Consider the following 17,248-nt stretch of genomic DNA (forward strand, 5'->3'; position numbering starts at 1 on the left):
TCTCTTCGGAGGCGTGGGTTCCAATCCCACTGCTGCCAAACGTGTAATGTTTCCTGCATCGAAGTCACATGCACTCATTGCCCGCAAAGGAAACAGCACAACAAGGCGTGAGCGTCTGCTTCGTGAATTGTCGTAGAACAGTACGTGGTGCAACGGCAGGATTTGTAGGCGCCTTTTGCTCTCATCACTGCTGGCGTTCGTCTCCACGATATGCGTCCAGAGCATGCCGTTCTATAGCGTGCGAGAGTGGATTTTTTACAGTTGTCGTCAGTTAATCGTGGGTGGTTGCTGCGTTCGCTGGAGGAGCACTGGCGCCGTCATCCGGTGTAGTCTAGTGGCTAGGATACCTGGCTCTCACCCAGGAGGCCCGGGTTCGATTCCCGGTACCGGAAATGCGCGTTTTTGTTGCTCCTCTTATGCGACTTGTCTCGACTTTGCTCGACTGACGCTACGCTGACGCGTGCAGAAAGCCACGTTAAGTACGATTCGTGGCAACACACGACGGCGAGAGAGATGCTGCGTCTGTCCACTTGTTATCGAGTCACATGTCTGTAGTCAAGAGGCTTGGAGGACTGCAAGACATTGCCACGGAGGTGAATGCAGCTAACCACTGTAGTTAGTGTCCCGACAGCGCAGGCACGTTCATTTGTTTGTATACATGTGATGGAGAACGTGTCTGACACTGCTGTGGCGTGACACTGTGGGCTGGGCTTTGCTGTGTACCGCCACTTGCATTCCCGCCAGCTGCTCTGGCGGGCGCCTCCGTGGCCGTGATCGTCTAGTGGTTAGGACATTGCGTTGTGGCCGCAATAACCCAGGTTCGAATCCTGGTCACGGCAATTTTGAAAGTTTTTCCTTGCTGCCGTTGCATTGACGATAGTGCACGAGTACACGAAATCACAGTGCTTTCTTGGTTTTTCACTCGTGTTCCGCAGGCCGCAGTTTGTACTACCACTTCATCACAAGTGTAACCTCCTTGAGCTCACATATGTTTGTTACATGGAGCATTCTAGCTCCGCCCCTGACAGGTACAGCTATGATACTTTAGTGGTTACGGAAAGCCCAGGTTCGAAACCTGGTCACGGCACGAAAACGTCTCTTGATGCTGTCTCCTTAACTACGACAGCTACAGACAAGTGGCGTCGCTACCATATGGCGGGCACGGCATTTTCTTGTTGTGGGTGGCCTAAAGAGACGCTTCCAGTGGGAGAGCAGTGAAAATACATGGCACGGCGATTGCCAAGATACTTCCTTTTCGAAGTGATCTTTGTAGTACAAAGGGAACGTTTTGCCGCCGCTGTTCCAAGGGTAACGTGGCCGAGCGGTCTAAGGCGCTGGTTTTAGGCACCAGTCTCTTCGGAGGCGTGGGTTCGAATCCCACCGTTGCCAATTTTGGCGTCTCATTTTTGTGCCGTTGCTGTGTGTTCTCGTGGAGTAGGACGCAGCTCATGTGACGCGCGTGTTGCGTAGGTAGCGTGGCCGAGCGGTCTGAGGCGCTGGTTTCAGGCACCAGTCTCTTCGGAGGCGTGGGTTCCAATCCCACTGCTGCCAAACGTGTAATGTTTCCTGCATCGAAGTCACATGCACTCATTGCCCGCAAAGGAAACAGCACAACAAGGCGTGAGCGTCTGCTTCGTGAATTGTCGTAGAACAGTACGTGGTGCAACGGCAGGATTTGTAGGCGCCTTTTGCTCTCATCACTGCTGGCGTTCGTCTCCACGATATGCGTCCAGAGCATGCCGTTCTATAGCGTGCGAGAGTGGATTTTTTACAGTTGTCGTCAGTTAATCGTGGGTGGTTGCTGCGTTCGCTGGAGGAGCACTGGCGCCGTCATCCGGTGTAGTCTAGTGGCTAGGATACCTGGCTCTCACCCAGGAGGCCCGGGTTCGATTCCCGGTACCGGAAATGCGCGTTTTTGTTGCTCCTCTTATGCGACTTGTCTCGACTTTGCTCGACTGACGCTACGCTGACGCGTGCAGAAAGCCACGTTAAGTACGATTCGTGGCAACACACGACGGCGAGAGAGATGCTGCGTCTGTCCACTTGTTATCGAGTCACATGTCTGTAGTCAAGAGGCTTGGAGGACTGCAAGACATTGCCACGGAGGTGAATGCAGCTAACCACTGTAGTTAGTGTCCCGACAGCGCAGGCACGTTCATTTGTTTGTATACATGTGATGGAGAACGTGTCTGACACTGCTGTGGCGTGACACTGTGGGCTGGGCTTTGCTGTGTACCGCCACTTGCATTCCCGCCAGCTGCTCTGGCGGGCGCCTCCGTGGCCGTGATCGTCTAGTGGTTAGGACATTGCGTTGTGGCCGCAATAACCCAGGTTCGAATCCTGGTCACGGCAATTTTGAAAGTTTTTCCTTGCTGCCGTTGCATTGACGATAGTGCACGAGTACACGAAATCACAGTGCTTTCTTGGTTTTTCACTCGTGTTCCGCAGGCCGCAGTTTGTACTACCACTTCATCACAAGTGTAACCTCCTTGAGCTCACATATGTTTGTTACATGGAGCATTCTAGCTCCGCCCCTGACAGGTACAGCTATGATACTTTAGTGGTTACGGAAAGCCCAGGTTCGAAACCTGGTCACGGCACGAAAACGTCTCTTGATGCTGTCTCCTTAACTACGACAGCTACAGACAAGTGGCGTCGCTACCATATGGCGGGCACGGCATTTTCTTGTTGTGGGTGGCCTAAAGAGACGCTTCCAGTGGGAGAGCAGTGAAAATACATGGCACGGCGATTGCCAAGATACTTCCTTTTCGAAGTGATCTTTGTAGTACAAAGGGAACGTTTTGCCGCCGCTGTTCCAAGGGTAACGTGGCCGAGCGGTCTAAGGCGCTGGTTTTAGGCACCAGTCTCTTCGGAGGCGTGGGTTCGAATCCCACAGTTGCCAATTTTGGCGTCTCATTTTTGTGCCGTTGCTGTGTGTTCTCGTGGAGTAGGACGCAGCTCATGTGACGCGCGTGTTGCGTAGGTAGCGTGGCCGAGCGGTCTGAGGCGCTGGTTTCAGGCACCAGTCTCTTCGGAGGCGTGGGTTCCAATCCCACTGCTGCCAAACGTGTAATGTTTCCTGCATCGAAGTCACATGCACTCATTGCCCGCAAAGGAAACAGCACAACAAGGCGTGAGCGTCTGCTTCGTGAATTGTCGTAGAACAGTACGTGGTGCAACGGCAGGATTTGTAGGCGCCTTTTGCTCTCATCACTGCTGGCGTTCGTCTCCACGATATGCGTCCAGAGCATGCCGTTCTATAGCGTGCGAGAGTGGATTTTTTACAGTTGTCGTCAGTTAATCGTGGGTGGTTGCTGCGTTCGCTGGAGGAGCACTGGCGCCGTCATCCGGTGTAGTCTAGTGGCTAGGATACCTGGCTCTCACCCAGGAGGCCCGGGTTCGATTCCCGGTACCGGAAATGCGCGTTTTTGTTGCTCCTCTTATGCGACTTGTCTCGACTTTGCTCGACTGACGCTACGCTGACGCGTGCAGAAAGCCACGTTAAGTACGATTCGTGGCAACACACGACGGCGAGAGAGATGCTGCGTCTGTCCACTTGTTATCGAGTCACATGTCTGTAGTCAAGAGGCTTGGAGGACTGCAAGACATTGCCACGGAGGTGAATGCAGCTAACCACTGTAGTTAGTGTCCCGACAGCGCAGGCACGTTCATTTGTTTGTATACATGTGATGGAGAACGTGTCTGACACTGCTGTGGCGTGACACTGTGGGCTGGGCTTTGCTGTGTACCGCCACTTGCATTCCCGCCAGCTGCTCTGGCGGGCGCCTCCGTGGCCGTGATCGTCTAGTGGTTAGGACATTGCGTTGTGGCCGCAATAACCCAGGTTCGAATCCTGGTCACGGCAATTTTGAAAGTTTTTCCTTGCTGCCGTTGCATTGACGATAGTGCACGAGTACACGAAATCACAGTGCTTTCTTGGTTTTTCACTCGTGTTCCGCAGGCCGCAGTTTGTACTACCACTTCATCACAAGTGTAACCTCCTTGAGCTCACATATGTTTGTTACATGGAGCATTCTAGCTCCGCCCCTGACAGGTACAGCTATGATACTTTAGTGGTTATGGAAAGCCCAGGTTCGAAACCTGGTCACGGCACGAAAACGTCTCTTGATGCTGTCTCCTTAACTACGACAGTTACAGACAAGTGGCGTCGCTACCATATGGCGGGCACGGCATTTTCTTGTTGTGGGTGGCCTAAAGAGACGCTTCCAGTGGGAGAGCAGTGAAAATACATGGCACGGCGATTGCCAAGATACTTCCTTTTCGAAGTGATCTTTGTAGTACAAAGGGAACGTTTTGCCGCCGCTGTTCCAAGGGTAACGTGGCCGAGCGGTCTAAGGCGCTGGTTTTAGGCACCAGTCTCTTCGGAGGCGTGGGTTCGAATCCCACAGTTGCCAATTTTGGCGTCTCATTTTTGTGCCGTTGCTGTGTGTTCTCGTGGAGTAGCACGCAGCTCATGTGACGCGCGTGTTGCGTAGGTAGCGTGGCCGAGCGGTCTGAGGCGCTGGTTTCAGGCACCAGTCTCTTCGGAGGCGTGGGTTCCAATCCCACTGCTGCCAAACGTGTAATGTTTCCTGCATCGAAGTCACATGCACTCATTGCCCGCAAAGGAAACAGCACAACAAGGCGTGAGCGTCTGCTTCGTGAATTGTCGTAGAACAGTACGTGGTGCAACGGCAGGATTTGTAGGCGCCTTTTGCTCTCATCACTGCTGGCGTTCGTCTCCACGATATGCGTCCAGAGCATGCCGTTCTATAGCGTGCGAGAGTGGATTTTTTACAGTTGTCGTCAGTTAATCGTGGGTGGTTGCTGCGTTCGCTGGAGGAGCACTGGCGCCGTCATCCGGTGTAGTCTAGTGGCTAGGATACCTGGCTCTCACCCAGGAGGCCCGGGTTCGATTCCCGGTACCGGAAATGCGCGTTTTTTTGCTCCTCTTATGCGACTTGTCTCGACTTTGCTCGACTGACGCTACGCTGACGCGTGCAGAAAGCCACGTTAAGTACGATTCGTGGCAACACACGACGGCGAGAGAGATGCTGCGTCTGTCCACTTGTTATCGAGTCACATGTCTGTAGTCAAGAGGCTTGGAGGACTGCAAGACATTGCCACGGAGGTGAATGCAGCTAACCACTGTAGTTAGTGTCCCGACAGCGCAGGCACGTTCATTTGTTTGTATACATGTGATGGAGAACGTGTCTGACACTGCTGTGGCGTGACACTGTGGGCTGGGCTTTGCTGTGTACCGCCACTTGCATTCCCGCCAGCTGCTCTGGCGGGCGCCTCCGTGGCCGTGATCGTCTAGTGGTTAGGACATTGCGTTGTGGCCGCAATAACCCAGGTTCGAATCCTGGTCACGGCAATTTTGAAAGTTTTTCCTTGCTGCCGTTGCATTGACGATAGTGCACGAGTACACGAAATCACAGTGCTTTCTTGGTTTTTCACTCGTGTTCCGCAGGCCGCAGTTTGTACTACCACTTCATCACAAGTGTAACCTCCTTGAGCTCACATATGTTTGTTACATGGAGCATTCTAGCTCCGCCCCTGACAGGTACAGCTATGATACTTTAGTGGTTACGGAAAGCCCAGGTTCGAAACCTGGTCACGGCACGAAAACGTCTCTTGATGCTGTCTCCTTAACTACGACAGCTACAGACAAGTGGCGTCGCTACCATATGGCGGGCACGGCATTTTCTTGTTGTGGGTGGCCTAAAGAGACGCTTCCAGTGGGAGAGCAGTGAAAATACATGGCACGGCGATTGCCAAGATACTTCCTTTTCGAAGTGATCTTTGTAGTACAAAGGGAACGTTTTGCCGCCGCTGTTCCAAGGGTAACGTGGCCGAGCGGTCTAAGGCGCTGATTTTAGGCACCAGTCTCTTCGGAGGCGTGGGTTCGAATCCCACCGTTGCCAATTTTGGCGTCTCATTTTTGTGCCGTTGCTGTGTGTTCTCGTGGAGTAGGACGCAGCTCATGTGACGCGCGTGTTGCGTAGGTAGCGTGGCCGAGCGGTCTGAGGCGCTGGTTTCAGGCACCAGTCTCTTCGGAGGCGTGGGTTCCAATCCCACTGCTGCCAAACGTGTAATGTTTCCTGCATCGAAGTCACATGCACTCATTGCCCGCAAAGGAAACAGCACAACAAGGCGTGAGCGTCTGCTTCGTGAATTGTCGTAGAACAGTACGTGGTGCAACGGCAGGATTTGTAGGCGCCTTTTGCTCTCATCACTGCTGGCGTTCGTCTCCACGATATGCGTCCAGAGCATGCCGTTCTATAGCGTGCGAGAGTGGATTTTTTACAGTTGTCGTCAGTTAATCGTGGGTGGTTGCTGCGTTCGCTGGAGGAGCACTGGCGCCGTCATCCGGTGTAGTCTAGTGGCTAGGATACCTGGCTCTCACCCAGGAGGCCCGGGTTCGATTCCCGGTACCGGAAATGCGCGTTTTTGTTGCTCCTCTTATGCGACTTGTCTCGACTTTGCTCGACTGACGCTACGCTGACGCGTGCAGAAAGCCACGTTAAGTACGATTCGTGGCAACACACGACGGCGAGAGAGATGCTGCGTCTGTCCACTTGTTATCGAGTCACATGTCTGTAGTCAAGAGGCTTGGAGGACTGCAAGACATTGCCACGGAGGTGAATGCAGCTAACCACTGTAGTTAGTGTCCCGACAGCGCAGGCACGTTCATTTGTTTGTATACATGTGATGGAGAACGTGTCTGACACTGCTGTGGCGTGACACTGTGGGCTGGGCTTTGCTGTGTACCGCCACTTGCATTCCCGCCAGCTGCTCTGGCGGGCGCCTCCGTGGCCGTGATCGTCTAGTGGTTAGGACATTGCGTTGTGGCCGCAATAACCCAGGTTCGAATCCTGGTCACGGCAATTTTGAAAGTTTTTCCTTGCTGCCGTTGCATTGACGATAGTGCACGAGTACACGAAATCACAGTGCTTTCTTGGTTTTTCACTCGTGTTCCGCAGGCCGCAGTTTGTACTACCACTTCATCACAAGTGTAACCTCCTTGAGCTCACATATGTTTGTTACATGGAGCATTCTAGCTCCGCCCCTGACAGGTACAGCTATGATACTTTAGTGGTTACGGAAAGCCCAGGTTCGAAACCTGGTCACGGCACGAAAACGTCTCTTGATGCTGTCTCCTTAACTACGACAGCTACAGACAAGTGGCGTCGCTACCATATGGCGGGCACGGCATTTTCTTGTTGTGGGTGGCCTAAAGAGACGCTTCCAGTGGGAGAGCAGTGAAAATACATGGCACGGCGATTGCCAAGATACTTCCTTTTCGAAGTGATCTTTGTAGTACAAAGGGAACGTTTTGCCGCCGCTGTTCCAAGGGTAACGTGGCCGAGCGGTCTAAGGCGCTGGTTTTAGGCACCAGTCTCTTCGGAGGCGTGGGTTCGAATCCCACAGTTGCCAATTTTGGCGTCTCATTTTTGTGCCGTTGCTGTGTGTTCTCGTGGAGTAGGACGCAGCTCATGTGACGCGCGTGTTGCGTAGGTAGCGTGGCCGAGCGGTCTGAGGCGCTGGTTTCAGGCACCAGTCTCTTCGGAGGCGTGGGTTCCAATCCCACTGCTGCCAAACGTGTAATGTTTCCTGCATCGAAGTCACATGCACTCATTGCCCGCAAAGGAAACAGCACAACAAGGCGTGAGCGTCTGCTTCGTGAATTGTCGTAGAACAGTACGTGGTGCAACGGCAGGATTTGTAGGCGCCTTTTGCTCTCATCACTGCTGGCGTTCGTCTCCACGATATGCGTCCAGAGCATGCCGTTCTATAGCGTGCGAGAGTGGATTTTTTACAGTTGTCGTCAGTTAATCGTGGGTGGTTGCTGCGTTCGCTGGAGGAGCACTGGCGCCGTCATCCGGTGTAGTCTAGTGGCTAGGATACCTGGCTCTCACCCAGGAGGCCCGGGTTCGATTCCCGGTACCGGAAATGCGCGTTTTTGTTGCTCCTCTTATGCGACTTGTCTCGACTTTGCTCGACTGACGCTACGCTGACGCGTGCAGAAAGCCACGTTAAGTACGATTCGTGGCAACACACGACGGCGAGAGAGATGCTGCGTCTGTCCACTTGTTATCGAGTCACATGTCTGTAGTCAAGAGGCTTGGAGGACTGCAAGACATTGCCACGGAGGTGAATGCAGCTAACCACTGTAGTTAGTGTCCCGACAGCGCAGGCACGTTCATTTGTTTGTATACATGTGATGGAGAACGTGTCTGACACTGCTGTGGCGTGACACTGTGGGCTGGGCTTTGCTGTGTACCGCCACTTGCATTCCCGCCAGCTGCTCTGGCGGGCGCCTCCGTGGCCGTGATCGTCTAGTGGTTAGGACATTGCGTTGTGGCCGCAATAACCCAGGTTCGAATCCTGGTCACGGCAATTTTGAAAGTTTTTCCTTGCTGCCGTTGCATTGACGATAGTGCACGAGTACACGAAATCACAGTGCTTTCTTGGTTTTTCACTCGTGTTCCGCAGGCCGCAGTTTGTACTACCACTTCATCACAAGTGTAACCTCCTTGAGCTCACATATGTTTGTTACATGGAGCATTCTAGCTCCGCCCCTGACAGGTACAGCTATGATACTTTAGTGGTTACGGAAAGCCCAGGTTCGAAACCTGGTCACGGCACGAAAACGTCTCTTGATGCTGTCTCCTTAACTACGACAGCTACAGACAAGTGGCGTCGCTACCATATGGCGGGCACGGCATTTTCTTGTTGTGGGTGGCCTAAAGAGACGCTTCCAGTGGGAGAGCAGTGAAAATACATGGCACGGCGATTGCCAAGATACTTCCTTTTCGAAGTGATCTTTGTAGTACAAAGGGAACGTTTTGCCGCCGCTGTTCCAAGGGTAACGTGGCCGAGCGGTCTAAGGCGCTGGTTTTAGGCACCAGTCTCTTCGGAGGCGTGGGTTCGAATCCCACAGTTGCCAATTTTGGCGTCTCATTTTTGTGCCGTTGCTGTGTGTTCTCGTGGAGTAGGACGCAGCTCATGTGACGCGCGTGTTGCGTAGGTAGCGTGGCCGAGCGGTCTGAGGCGCTGGTTTCAGGCACCAGTCTCTTCGGAGGCGTGGGTTCCAATCCCACTGCTGCCAAACGTGTAATGTTTCCTGCATCGAAGTCACATGCACTCATTGCCCGCAAAGGAAACAGCACAACAAGGCGTGAGCGTCTGCTTCGTGAATTGTCGTAGAACAGTACGTGGTGCAACGGCAGGATTTGTAGGCGCCTTTTGCTCTCATCACTGCTGGCGTTCGTCTCCACGATATGCGTCCAGAGCATGCCGTTCTATAGCGTGCGAGAGTGGATTTTTTACAGTTGTCGTCAGTTAATCGTGGGTGGTTGCTGCGTTCGCTGGAGGAGCACTGGCGCCGTCATCCGGTGTAGTCTAGTGGCTAGGATACCTGGCTCTCACCCAGGAGGCCCGGGTTCGATTCCCGGTACCGGAAATGCGCGTTTTTGTTGCTCCTCTTATGCGACTTGTCTCGACTGACGCTACGCTGACGCGTGCAGAAAGCCACGTTAAGTACGATTCGTGGCAACACACGACGGCGAGAGAGATGCTGCGTCTGTCCACTTGTTATCGAGTCACATGTCTGTAGTCAAGAGGCTTGGAGGACTGCAAGACATTGCCACGGAGGTGAATGCAGCTAACCACTGTAGTTAGTGTCCCGACAGCGCAGGCACGTTCATTTGTTTGTATACATGTGATGGAGAACGTGTCTGACACTGCTGTGGCGTGACACTGTGGGCTGGGCTTTGCTGTGTACCGCCACTTGCATTCCCGCCAGCTGCTCTGGCGGGCGCCTCCGTGGCCGTGATCGTCTAGTGGTTAGGACATTGCGTTGTGGCCGCAATAACCCAGGTTCGAATCCTGGTCACGGCAATTTTGAAAGTTTTTCCTTGCTGCCGTTGCATTGACGATAGTGCACGAGTACACGAAATCACAGTGCTTTCTTGGTTTTTCACTCGTGTTCCGCAGGCCGCAGTTTGTACTACCACTTCATCACAAGTGTAACCTCCTTGAGCTCACATATGTTTGTTACATGGAGCATTCTAGCTCCGCCCCTGACAGGTACAGCTATGATACTTTAGTGGTTACGGAAAGCCCAGGTTCGAAACCTGGTCACGGCACGAAAACGTCTCTTGATGCTGTCTCCTTAACTACGACAGCTACAGACAAGTGGCGTCGCTACCATATGGCGGGCACGGCATTTTCTTGTTGTGGGTGGCCTAAAGAGACGCTTCCAGTGGGAGAGCAGTGAAAATACATGGCACGGCGATTGCCAAGATACTTCCTTTTCGAAGTGATCTTTGTAGTACAAAGGGAACGTTTTGCCGCCGCTGTTCCAAGGGTAACGTGGCCGAGCGGTCTAAGGCGCTGGTTTTAGGCACCAGTCTCTTCGGAGGCGTGGGTTCGAATCCCACAGTTGCCAATTTTGGCGTCTCATTTTTGTGCCGTTGCTGTGTGTTCTCGTGGAGTAGGACGCAGCTCATGTGACGCGCGTGTTGCGTAGGTAGCGTGGCCGAGCGGTCTGAGGCGCTGGTTTCAGGCACCAGTCTCTTCGGAGGCGTGGGTTCCAATCCCACTGCTGCCAAACGTGTAATGTTTCCTGCATCGAAGTCACATGCACTCATTGCCCGCAAAGGAAACAGCACAACAAGGCGTGAGCGTCTGCTTCGTGAATTGTCGTAGAACAGTACGTGGTGCAACGGCAGGATTTGTAGGCGCCTTTTGCTCTCATCACTGCTGGCGTTCGTCTCCACGATATGCGTCCAGAGCATGCCGTTCTATAGCGTGCGAGAGTGGATTTTTTACAGTTGTCGTCAGTTAATCGTGGGTGGTTGCTGCGTTCGCTGGAGGAGCACTGGCGCCGTCATCCGGTGTAGTCTAGTGGCTAGGATACCTGGCTCTCACCCAGGAGGCCCGGGTTCGATTCCCGGTACCGGAAATGCGCGTTTTTGTTGCTCCTCTTATGCGACTTGTCTCGACTTTGCTCGACTGACGCTACGCTGACGCGTGCAGAAAGCCACGTTAAGTACGATTCGTGGCAACACACGACGGCGAGAGAGATGCTGCGTCTGTCCACTTGTTATCGAGTCACATGTCTGTAGTCAAGAGGCTTGGAGGACTGCAAGACATTGCCACGGAGGTGAATGCAGCTAACCACTGTAGTTAGTGTCCCGACAGCGCAGGCACGTTCATTTGTTTGTATACATGTGATGGAGAACGTGTCTGACACTGCTGTGGCGTGACACTGTGGGCTGGGCTTTGCTGTGTACCGCCACTAGCATTCCCGCCAGCTGCTCTGGCGGGCGCCTCCGTGGCCGTGATCGTCTGGTGGTTAGGACATTGCGTTGTGGCCGCAATAACCCAGGTTCGAATCCTGGTCACGGCAATTTTGAAAGTTTTTCCTTGCTGCCGTTGCATTGACGATAGTGCACGAGTACACGAAATCACAGTGCTTTCTTGGTTTTTCACTCGTGTTCCGCAGGCCGCAGTTTGTACTACCACTTCATCACAAGTGTAACCTCCTTGAGCTCACATATGTTTGTTACATGGAGCATTCTAGCTCCGCCCCTGACAGGTACAGCTATGATACTTTAGTGGTTACGGAAAGCCCAGGTTCGAAACCTGGTCACGGCACGAAAACGTCTCTTGATGCTGTCTCCTTAACTACGACAGCTACAGACAAGTGGCGTCGCTACCATATGGCGGGCACGGCATTTTCTTGTTGTGGGTGGCCTAAAGAGACGCTTCCAGTGGGAGAGCAGTGAAAATACATGGCACGGCGATTGCCAAGATACTTCCTTTTCGAAGTGATCTTTGTAGTACAAAGGGAACGTTTTGCCGCCGCTGTTCCAAGGGTAACGTGGCCGAGCGGTCTAAGGCGCTGGTTTTAGGCACCAGTCTCTTCGGAGGCGTGGGTTCGAATCCCACAGTTGCCAATTTTGGCGTCTCATTTTTGTGCCGTTGCTGTGTGTTCTCGTGGAGTAGCACGCAGCTCATGTGACGCGCGTGTTGCGTAGGTAGCGTGGCCGAGCGGTCTGAGGCGCTGGTTTCAGGCACCAGTCTCTTCGGAGGCGTGGGTTCCAATCCCACTGCTGCCAAACGTGTAATGTTTCCTGCATCGAAGTCACATGCACTCATTGCCCGCAAAGGAAACAGCACAACAAGGCGTGAGCGTCTGCTTCGTGAATTGTCGTAGAACAGTACGTGGTGCAACGGCAGGATTTGTAGGCGCCTTTTGCTCTCATCACTGCTGGCGTTCGTCTCCACGATATGCGTCCAGAGCATGCCGTTCTATAGCGTGCGAGAGTGGATTTTTTACAGTTGTCGTCAGTTAATCGTGGGTGGTTGCTGCGTTCGCTGGAGGAGCACTGGCGCCGTCATCCGGTGTAGTCTAGTGGCTAGGATACCTGGCTCTCACCCAGGAGGCCCGGGTTCGATTCCCGGTACCGGAAATGCGCGTTTTTGTTGCTCCTCTTATGCGACTTGTCTCGACTTTGCTCGACTGACGCTACGCTGACGCGTGCAGAAAGCCACGTTAAGTACGATTCGTGGCAACACCCGACGGCGAGAGAGATGCTGCGTCTGTCCACTTGTTATCGAGTCACATGTCTGTAGTCAAGAGGCTTGGAGGACTGCAAGACATTGCCACGGAGGTGAATGCAGCTAACCACTGTAGTTAGTGTCCCGACAGCGCAGGCACGTTCATTTGTTTGTATACATGTGATGGAGAACGTGTCTGACACTGCTGTGGCGTGACACTGTGGGCTGGGCTTTGCTGTGTACCGCCACTAGCATTCCCGCCAGCTGCTCTGGCGGGCGCCTCCGTGGCCGTGATCGTCTGGTGGTTAGGACATTGCGTTGTGGCCGCAATAACCCAGGTTCGAATCCTGGTCACGGCAATTTTGAAAGTTTTTCCTTGCTGCCGTTGCATTGACGATAGTGCACGAGTACACGAAATCACAGTGCTTTCTTGGTTTTTCACTCGTGTTCCGCAGGCCGCAGTTTGTACTACCACTTCATCACAAGTGTAACCTCCTTGAGCTCACATATGTTTGTTACATGGAGCATTCTAGCTCCGCCCCTGACAGGTACAGCTATGATACTTTAGTGGTTACGGAAAGCCCAGGTTCGAAACCTGGTCACGGCACGAAAACGTCTCTTGATGCTGTCTCCTTAACTACGACAGCTACAGACAAGTGGCGTCGCTACCATATGGCGGGCACGGCATTTTCTTGTTGTGGGTGGCCTAAAGAGACGCTTCCAGTGGGAGAGCAGTGAAAATACATGGCACGGCGATTGCCAAGATACTTCCTTTTCGAAGTGATCTTTGTAGTACAAAGGGAACGTTTTGCCGCCGCTGTTCCAAGGGTAACGTGGCCGAGCGGTCTAAGGCGCTGGTTTTAGGCACCAGTCTCTTCGGAGGCGTGGGTTCGAATCCCACAGTTGCCAATTTTGGCGTCTCATTTTTGTGCCGTTGCTGTGTGTTCTCGTGGAGTAGGACGCAGCTCATGTGACGCGCGTGTTGCGTAGGTAGCGTGGCCGAGCGGTCTGAGGCGCTGGTTTCAGGCACCAGTCTCTTCGGAGGCGTGGGTTCCAATCCCACTGCTGCCAAACGTGTAATGTTTCCTGCATCGAAGTCACATGCACTCATTGCCCGCAAAGGAAACAGCACAACAAGGCGTGAGCGTCTGCTTCGTGAATTGTCGTAGAACAGTACGTGGTGCAACGGCAGGATTTGTAGGCGCCTTTTGCTCTCATCACTGCTGGCGTTCGTCTCCACGATATGCGTCCAGAGCATGCCGTTCTATAGCGTGCGAGAGTGGATTTTTTACAGTTGTCGTCAGTTAATCGTGGGTGGTTGCTGCGTTCGCTGGAGGAGCACTGGCGCCGTCATCCGGTGTAGTCTAGTGGCTAGGATACCTGGCTCTCACCCAGGAGGCCCGGGTTCGATTCCCGGTACCGGAAATGCGCGTTTTTGTTGCTCCTCTTATGCGACTTGTCTCGACTTTGCTCGACTGACGCTACGCTGACGCGTGCAGAAAGCCACGTTAAGTACGATTCGTGGCAACACACGACGGCGAGAGAGATGCTGCGTCTGTCCACTTGTTATCGAGTCACATGTCTGTAGTCAAGAGGCTTGGAGGACTGCAAGACATTGCCACGGAGGTGAATGCAGCTAACCACTGTAGTTAGTGTCCCGACAGCGCAGGCACGTTCATTTGTTTGTATACATGTGATGGAGAACGTGTCTGACACTGCTGTGGCGTGACACTGCGGGCTGGGCTTTGCTGTGTACCGCCACTTGCATTCCCGCCAGCTGCTCTGGCGGGCGCCTCCGTGGCCGTGATCGTCTAGTGGTTAGGACATTGCGTTGTGGCCGCAATAACCCAGTTTCGAATCCTGGTCACGGCAATTTTGAAAGTTTTTCCTTGCTGCCGTTGCATTGACGATAGTGCACGAGTACACGAAATCACAGTGCTTTCTTGGTTTTTCACTCGTGTTCCGCAGGCCGCAGTTTGTACTACCACTTCATCACAAGTGTAACCTCCTTGAGCTCACATATGTTTGTTACATGGAGCATTCTAGCTCCGCCCCTGACAGGTACAGCTATGATACTTTAGTGGTTACGGAAAGCCCAGGTTCGAAACCTGGTCACGGCACGAAAACGTCTCTTGATGCTGTCTCCTTAACTACGACAGCTACAGACAAGTGGCGTCGCTACCATATGGCGGGCACGGCATTTTCTTGTTGTGGGTGGCCTAAAGAGACGCTTCCAGTGGGAGAGCAGTGAAAATACATGGCACGGCGATTGCCAAGATACTTCCTTTTCGAAGTGATCTTTGTAGTACAAAGGGAACGTTTTGCCGCCGCTGTTCCAAGGGTAACGTGGCCGAGCGGTCTAAGGCGCTGGTTTTAGGCACCAGTCTCTTCGGAGGCGTGGGTTCGAATCCCACAGTTGCCAATTTTGGCGTCTCATTTTTGTGCCGTTGCTGTGTGTTCTCGTGGAGTAGCACGCAGCTCATGTGACGCGCGTGTTGCGTAGGTAGCGTGGCCGAGCGGTCTGAGGCGCTGGTTTCAGGCACCAGTCTCTTCGGAGGCGTGGGTTCCAATCCCACTGCTGCCAAACGTGTAATGTTTCCTGCATCGAAGTCACATGCACTCATTGCCCGCAAAGGAAACAGCACAACAAGGCGTGAGCGTCTGCTTCGTGAATTGTCGTAGAACAGTACGTGGTGCAACGGCAGGATTTGTAGGCGCCTTTTGCTCTCATCACTGCTGGCGTTCGTCTCCACGATATGCGTCCAGAGCATGCCGTTCTATAGCGTGCGAGAGTGGATTTTTTACAGTTGTCGTCAGTTAATCGTGGGTGGTTGCTGCGTTCGCTGGAGGAGCACTGGCGCCGTCATCCGGTGTAGTCTAGTGGCTAGGATACCTGGCTCTCACCCAGGAGGCCCGGGTTCGATTCCCGGTACCGGAAATGCGCGTTTTTGTTGCTCCTCTTATGCGACTTGTCTCGACTTTGCTCGACTGACGCTACGCTGACGCGTGCAGAAAGCCACGTTAAGTACGATTCGTGGCAACACCCGACGGCGAGAGAGATGCTGCGTCTGTCCACTTGTTATCGAGTCACATGTCTGTAGTCAAGAGGCTTGGAGGACTGCAAGACATTGCCACGGAGGTGAATGCAGCTAACCACTGTAGTTAGTGTCCCGACAGCGCAGGCACGTTCATTTGTTTGTATACATGTGATGGAGAACGTGTCTGACACTGCTGTGGCGTGACACTGTGGGCTGGGCTTTGCTGTGTACCGCCACTAGCATTCCGCCAGCTGCTCTGGCGGGCGCCTCCGTGGCCGTGATCGTCTGGTGGTTAGGACATTGCGTTGTGGCCGCAATAACCCAGGTTCGAATCCTGGTCACGGCAATTTTGAAAGTTTTTCCTTGCTGCCGTTGCATTGACGATAGTGCACGAGTACACGAAATCACAGTGCTTTCTTGGTTTTTCACTCGTGTTCCGCAGGCCGCAGTTTGTACTACCACTTCATCACAAGTGTAACCTCCTTGAGCTCACATATGTTTGTTACATGGAGCATTCTAGCTCCGCCCCTGACAGGTACAGCTATGATACTTTAGTGGTTACGGAAAGCCCAGGTTCGAAACCTGGTCACGGCACGAAAACGTCTCTTGATGCTGTCTCCTTAACTACGACAGCTACAGACAAGTGGCGTCGCTACCATATGGCGGGCACGGCATTTTCTTGTTGTGGGTGGCCTAAAGAGACGCTTCCAGTGGGAGAGCAGTGAAAATACATGGCACGGCGATTGCCAAGATACTTCCTTTTCGAAGTGATCTTTGTAGTACAAAGGGAACGTTTTGCCGCCGCTGTTCCAAGGGTAACGTGGCCGAGCGGTCTAAGGCGCTGGTTTTAGGCACCAGTCTCTTCGGAGGCGTGGGTTCGAATCCCACAGTTGCCAATTTTGGCGTCTCATTTTTGTGCCGTTGCTGTGTGTTCTCGTGGAGTAGGACGCAGCTCATGTGACGCGCGTGTTGCGTAGGTAGCGTGGCCGAGCGGTCTGAGGCGCTGGTTTCAGGCACCAGTCTCTTCGGAGGCGTGGGTTCCAATCCCACTGCTGCCAAACGTGTAATGTTTCCTGCATCGAAGTCACATGCACTCATTGCCCGCAAAGGAAACAGCACAACAAGGCGTGAGCGTCTGCTTCGTGAATTGTCGTAGAACAGTACGTGGTGCAACGGCAGGATTTGTAGGCGCCTTTTGCTCTCATCACTGCTGGCGTTCGTCTCCACGATATGCGTCCAGAGCATGCCGTTCTATAGCGTGCGAGAGTGGATTTTTTACAGTTGTCGTCAGTTAATCGTGGGTGGTTGCTGCGTTCGCTGGAGGAGCACTGGCGCCGTCATCCGGTGTAGTCTAGTGGCTAGGATACCTGGCTCTCACCCAGGAGGCCCGGGTTCGATTCCCGGTACCGGAAATGCGCGTTTTTGTTGCTCCTCTTATGCGACTTGTCTCGACTTTGCTCGACTGACGCTACGCTGACGCGTGCAGAAAGCCACGTTAAGTACGATTCGTGGCAACACACGACGGCGAGAGAGATGCTGCGTCTGTCCACTTGTTATCGAGTCACATGTCTGTAGTCAAGAGGCTTGGAGGACTGCAAGACATTGCCACGGAGGTGAATGCAGCTAACCACTGTAGT

General features: G+C 53.4%; 34 non-coding genes across 34 annotated transcripts; all 34 read left to right on the forward strand.

Moving 5' to 3' along the window:
• The first annotated feature begins 320 nt into the window (after nt 1-320).
• On the forward strand, nt 321-392 carry Trnae-cuc (transfer RNA glutamic acid (anticodon CUC)). The gene has a single exon. It is a non-coding gene; the product is annotated as a tRNA-Glu (tRNA).
• Nucleotides 393-767: 375 nt separating this feature from the next.
• Trnah-gug (transfer RNA histidin (anticodon GUG)) lies at nt 768-839 on the forward strand. The gene has a single exon. It is a non-coding gene; the product is annotated as a tRNA-His (tRNA).
• A 468-nt stretch (nt 840-1,307) lies between these two features.
• On the forward strand, nt 1,308-1,389 carry Trnal-uag (transfer RNA leucine (anticodon UAG)). The gene has a single exon. It is a non-coding gene; the product is annotated as a tRNA-Leu (tRNA).
• Nucleotides 1,390-1,833: 444 nt separating this feature from the next.
• Trnae-cuc (transfer RNA glutamic acid (anticodon CUC)) lies at nt 1,834-1,905 on the forward strand. Its single transcript has one exon. It is a non-coding gene; the product is annotated as a tRNA-Glu (tRNA).
• A 375-nt stretch (nt 1,906-2,280) lies between these two features.
• Trnah-gug (transfer RNA histidin (anticodon GUG)) lies at nt 2,281-2,352 on the forward strand. The gene has a single exon. It is a non-coding gene; the product is annotated as a tRNA-His (tRNA).
• Nucleotides 2,353-2,820: 468 nt separating this feature from the next.
• On the forward strand, nt 2,821-2,902 carry Trnal-uag (transfer RNA leucine (anticodon UAG)). Its single transcript has one exon. It is a non-coding gene; the product is annotated as a tRNA-Leu (tRNA).
• Nucleotides 2,903-3,346: 444 nt separating this feature from the next.
• Trnae-cuc (transfer RNA glutamic acid (anticodon CUC)) lies at nt 3,347-3,418 on the forward strand. The gene has a single exon. It is a non-coding gene; the product is annotated as a tRNA-Glu (tRNA).
• A 375-nt stretch (nt 3,419-3,793) lies between these two features.
• On the forward strand, nt 3,794-3,865 carry Trnah-gug (transfer RNA histidin (anticodon GUG)). Its single transcript has one exon. It is a non-coding gene; the product is annotated as a tRNA-His (tRNA).
• Nucleotides 3,866-4,333: 468 nt separating this feature from the next.
• Nucleotides 4,334-4,415, forward strand: Trnal-uag (transfer RNA leucine (anticodon UAG)). Its single transcript has one exon. It is a non-coding gene; the product is annotated as a tRNA-Leu (tRNA).
• A 444-nt stretch (nt 4,416-4,859) lies between these two features.
• On the forward strand, nt 4,860-4,931 carry Trnae-cuc (transfer RNA glutamic acid (anticodon CUC)). The gene has a single exon. It is a non-coding gene; the product is annotated as a tRNA-Glu (tRNA).
• Nucleotides 4,932-5,305: 374 nt separating this feature from the next.
• Nucleotides 5,306-5,377, forward strand: Trnah-gug (transfer RNA histidin (anticodon GUG)). Its single transcript has one exon. It is a non-coding gene; the product is annotated as a tRNA-His (tRNA).
• A 468-nt stretch (nt 5,378-5,845) lies between these two features.
• Trnal-uag (transfer RNA leucine (anticodon UAG)) lies at nt 5,846-5,927 on the forward strand. The gene has a single exon. It is a non-coding gene; the product is annotated as a tRNA-Leu (tRNA).
• A 444-nt stretch (nt 5,928-6,371) lies between these two features.
• Trnae-cuc (transfer RNA glutamic acid (anticodon CUC)) lies at nt 6,372-6,443 on the forward strand. The gene has a single exon. It is a non-coding gene; the product is annotated as a tRNA-Glu (tRNA).
• Nucleotides 6,444-6,818: 375 nt separating this feature from the next.
• On the forward strand, nt 6,819-6,890 carry Trnah-gug (transfer RNA histidin (anticodon GUG)). The gene has a single exon. It is a non-coding gene; the product is annotated as a tRNA-His (tRNA).
• Nucleotides 6,891-7,358: 468 nt separating this feature from the next.
• On the forward strand, nt 7,359-7,440 carry Trnal-uag (transfer RNA leucine (anticodon UAG)). Its single transcript has one exon. It is a non-coding gene; the product is annotated as a tRNA-Leu (tRNA).
• A 444-nt stretch (nt 7,441-7,884) lies between these two features.
• Trnae-cuc (transfer RNA glutamic acid (anticodon CUC)) lies at nt 7,885-7,956 on the forward strand. Its single transcript has one exon. It is a non-coding gene; the product is annotated as a tRNA-Glu (tRNA).
• A 375-nt stretch (nt 7,957-8,331) lies between these two features.
• On the forward strand, nt 8,332-8,403 carry Trnah-gug (transfer RNA histidin (anticodon GUG)). The gene has a single exon. It is a non-coding gene; the product is annotated as a tRNA-His (tRNA).
• A 468-nt stretch (nt 8,404-8,871) lies between these two features.
• Nucleotides 8,872-8,953, forward strand: Trnal-uag (transfer RNA leucine (anticodon UAG)). Its single transcript has one exon. It is a non-coding gene; the product is annotated as a tRNA-Leu (tRNA).
• Nucleotides 8,954-9,397: 444 nt separating this feature from the next.
• On the forward strand, nt 9,398-9,469 carry Trnae-cuc (transfer RNA glutamic acid (anticodon CUC)). Its single transcript has one exon. It is a non-coding gene; the product is annotated as a tRNA-Glu (tRNA).
• Nucleotides 9,470-9,834: 365 nt separating this feature from the next.
• On the forward strand, nt 9,835-9,906 carry Trnah-gug (transfer RNA histidin (anticodon GUG)). The gene has a single exon. It is a non-coding gene; the product is annotated as a tRNA-His (tRNA).
• Nucleotides 9,907-10,374: 468 nt separating this feature from the next.
• Trnal-uag (transfer RNA leucine (anticodon UAG)) lies at nt 10,375-10,456 on the forward strand. The gene has a single exon. It is a non-coding gene; the product is annotated as a tRNA-Leu (tRNA).
• Nucleotides 10,457-10,900: 444 nt separating this feature from the next.
• Nucleotides 10,901-10,972, forward strand: Trnae-cuc (transfer RNA glutamic acid (anticodon CUC)). Its single transcript has one exon. It is a non-coding gene; the product is annotated as a tRNA-Glu (tRNA).
• A 375-nt stretch (nt 10,973-11,347) lies between these two features.
• Nucleotides 11,348-11,419, forward strand: Trnah-gug (transfer RNA histidin (anticodon GUG)). The gene has a single exon. It is a non-coding gene; the product is annotated as a tRNA-His (tRNA).
• A 468-nt stretch (nt 11,420-11,887) lies between these two features.
• Nucleotides 11,888-11,969, forward strand: Trnal-uag (transfer RNA leucine (anticodon UAG)). The gene has a single exon. It is a non-coding gene; the product is annotated as a tRNA-Leu (tRNA).
• A 444-nt stretch (nt 11,970-12,413) lies between these two features.
• Trnae-cuc (transfer RNA glutamic acid (anticodon CUC)) lies at nt 12,414-12,485 on the forward strand. The gene has a single exon. It is a non-coding gene; the product is annotated as a tRNA-Glu (tRNA).
• A 375-nt stretch (nt 12,486-12,860) lies between these two features.
• Nucleotides 12,861-12,932, forward strand: Trnah-gug (transfer RNA histidin (anticodon GUG)). Its single transcript has one exon. It is a non-coding gene; the product is annotated as a tRNA-His (tRNA).
• A 468-nt stretch (nt 12,933-13,400) lies between these two features.
• Trnal-uag (transfer RNA leucine (anticodon UAG)) lies at nt 13,401-13,482 on the forward strand. The gene has a single exon. It is a non-coding gene; the product is annotated as a tRNA-Leu (tRNA).
• Nucleotides 13,483-13,926: 444 nt separating this feature from the next.
• Trnae-cuc (transfer RNA glutamic acid (anticodon CUC)) lies at nt 13,927-13,998 on the forward strand. Its single transcript has one exon. It is a non-coding gene; the product is annotated as a tRNA-Glu (tRNA).
• Nucleotides 13,999-14,373: 375 nt separating this feature from the next.
• Trnah-gug (transfer RNA histidin (anticodon GUG)) lies at nt 14,374-14,445 on the forward strand. The gene has a single exon. It is a non-coding gene; the product is annotated as a tRNA-His (tRNA).
• A 468-nt stretch (nt 14,446-14,913) lies between these two features.
• Trnal-uag (transfer RNA leucine (anticodon UAG)) lies at nt 14,914-14,995 on the forward strand. The gene has a single exon. It is a non-coding gene; the product is annotated as a tRNA-Leu (tRNA).
• A 444-nt stretch (nt 14,996-15,439) lies between these two features.
• Trnae-cuc (transfer RNA glutamic acid (anticodon CUC)) lies at nt 15,440-15,511 on the forward strand. Its single transcript has one exon. It is a non-coding gene; the product is annotated as a tRNA-Glu (tRNA).
• A 374-nt stretch (nt 15,512-15,885) lies between these two features.
• Nucleotides 15,886-15,957, forward strand: Trnah-gug (transfer RNA histidin (anticodon GUG)). Its single transcript has one exon. It is a non-coding gene; the product is annotated as a tRNA-His (tRNA).
• A 468-nt stretch (nt 15,958-16,425) lies between these two features.
• Nucleotides 16,426-16,507, forward strand: Trnal-uag (transfer RNA leucine (anticodon UAG)). The gene has a single exon. It is a non-coding gene; the product is annotated as a tRNA-Leu (tRNA).
• Nucleotides 16,508-16,951: 444 nt separating this feature from the next.
• On the forward strand, nt 16,952-17,023 carry Trnae-cuc (transfer RNA glutamic acid (anticodon CUC)). The gene has a single exon. It is a non-coding gene; the product is annotated as a tRNA-Glu (tRNA).
• Nucleotides 17,024-17,248: the final 225 nt, after the last annotated feature.

This window comes from Schistocerca cancellata, unplaced genomic scaffold (assembly GCF_023864275.1).
Source record: "Schistocerca cancellata isolate TAMUIC-IGC-003103 unplaced genomic scaffold, iqSchCanc2.1 HiC_scaffold_424, whole genome shotgun sequence".
NCBI classification, from domain to species: domain Eukaryota; kingdom Metazoa; phylum Arthropoda; class Insecta; order Orthoptera; family Acrididae; genus Schistocerca; species Schistocerca cancellata.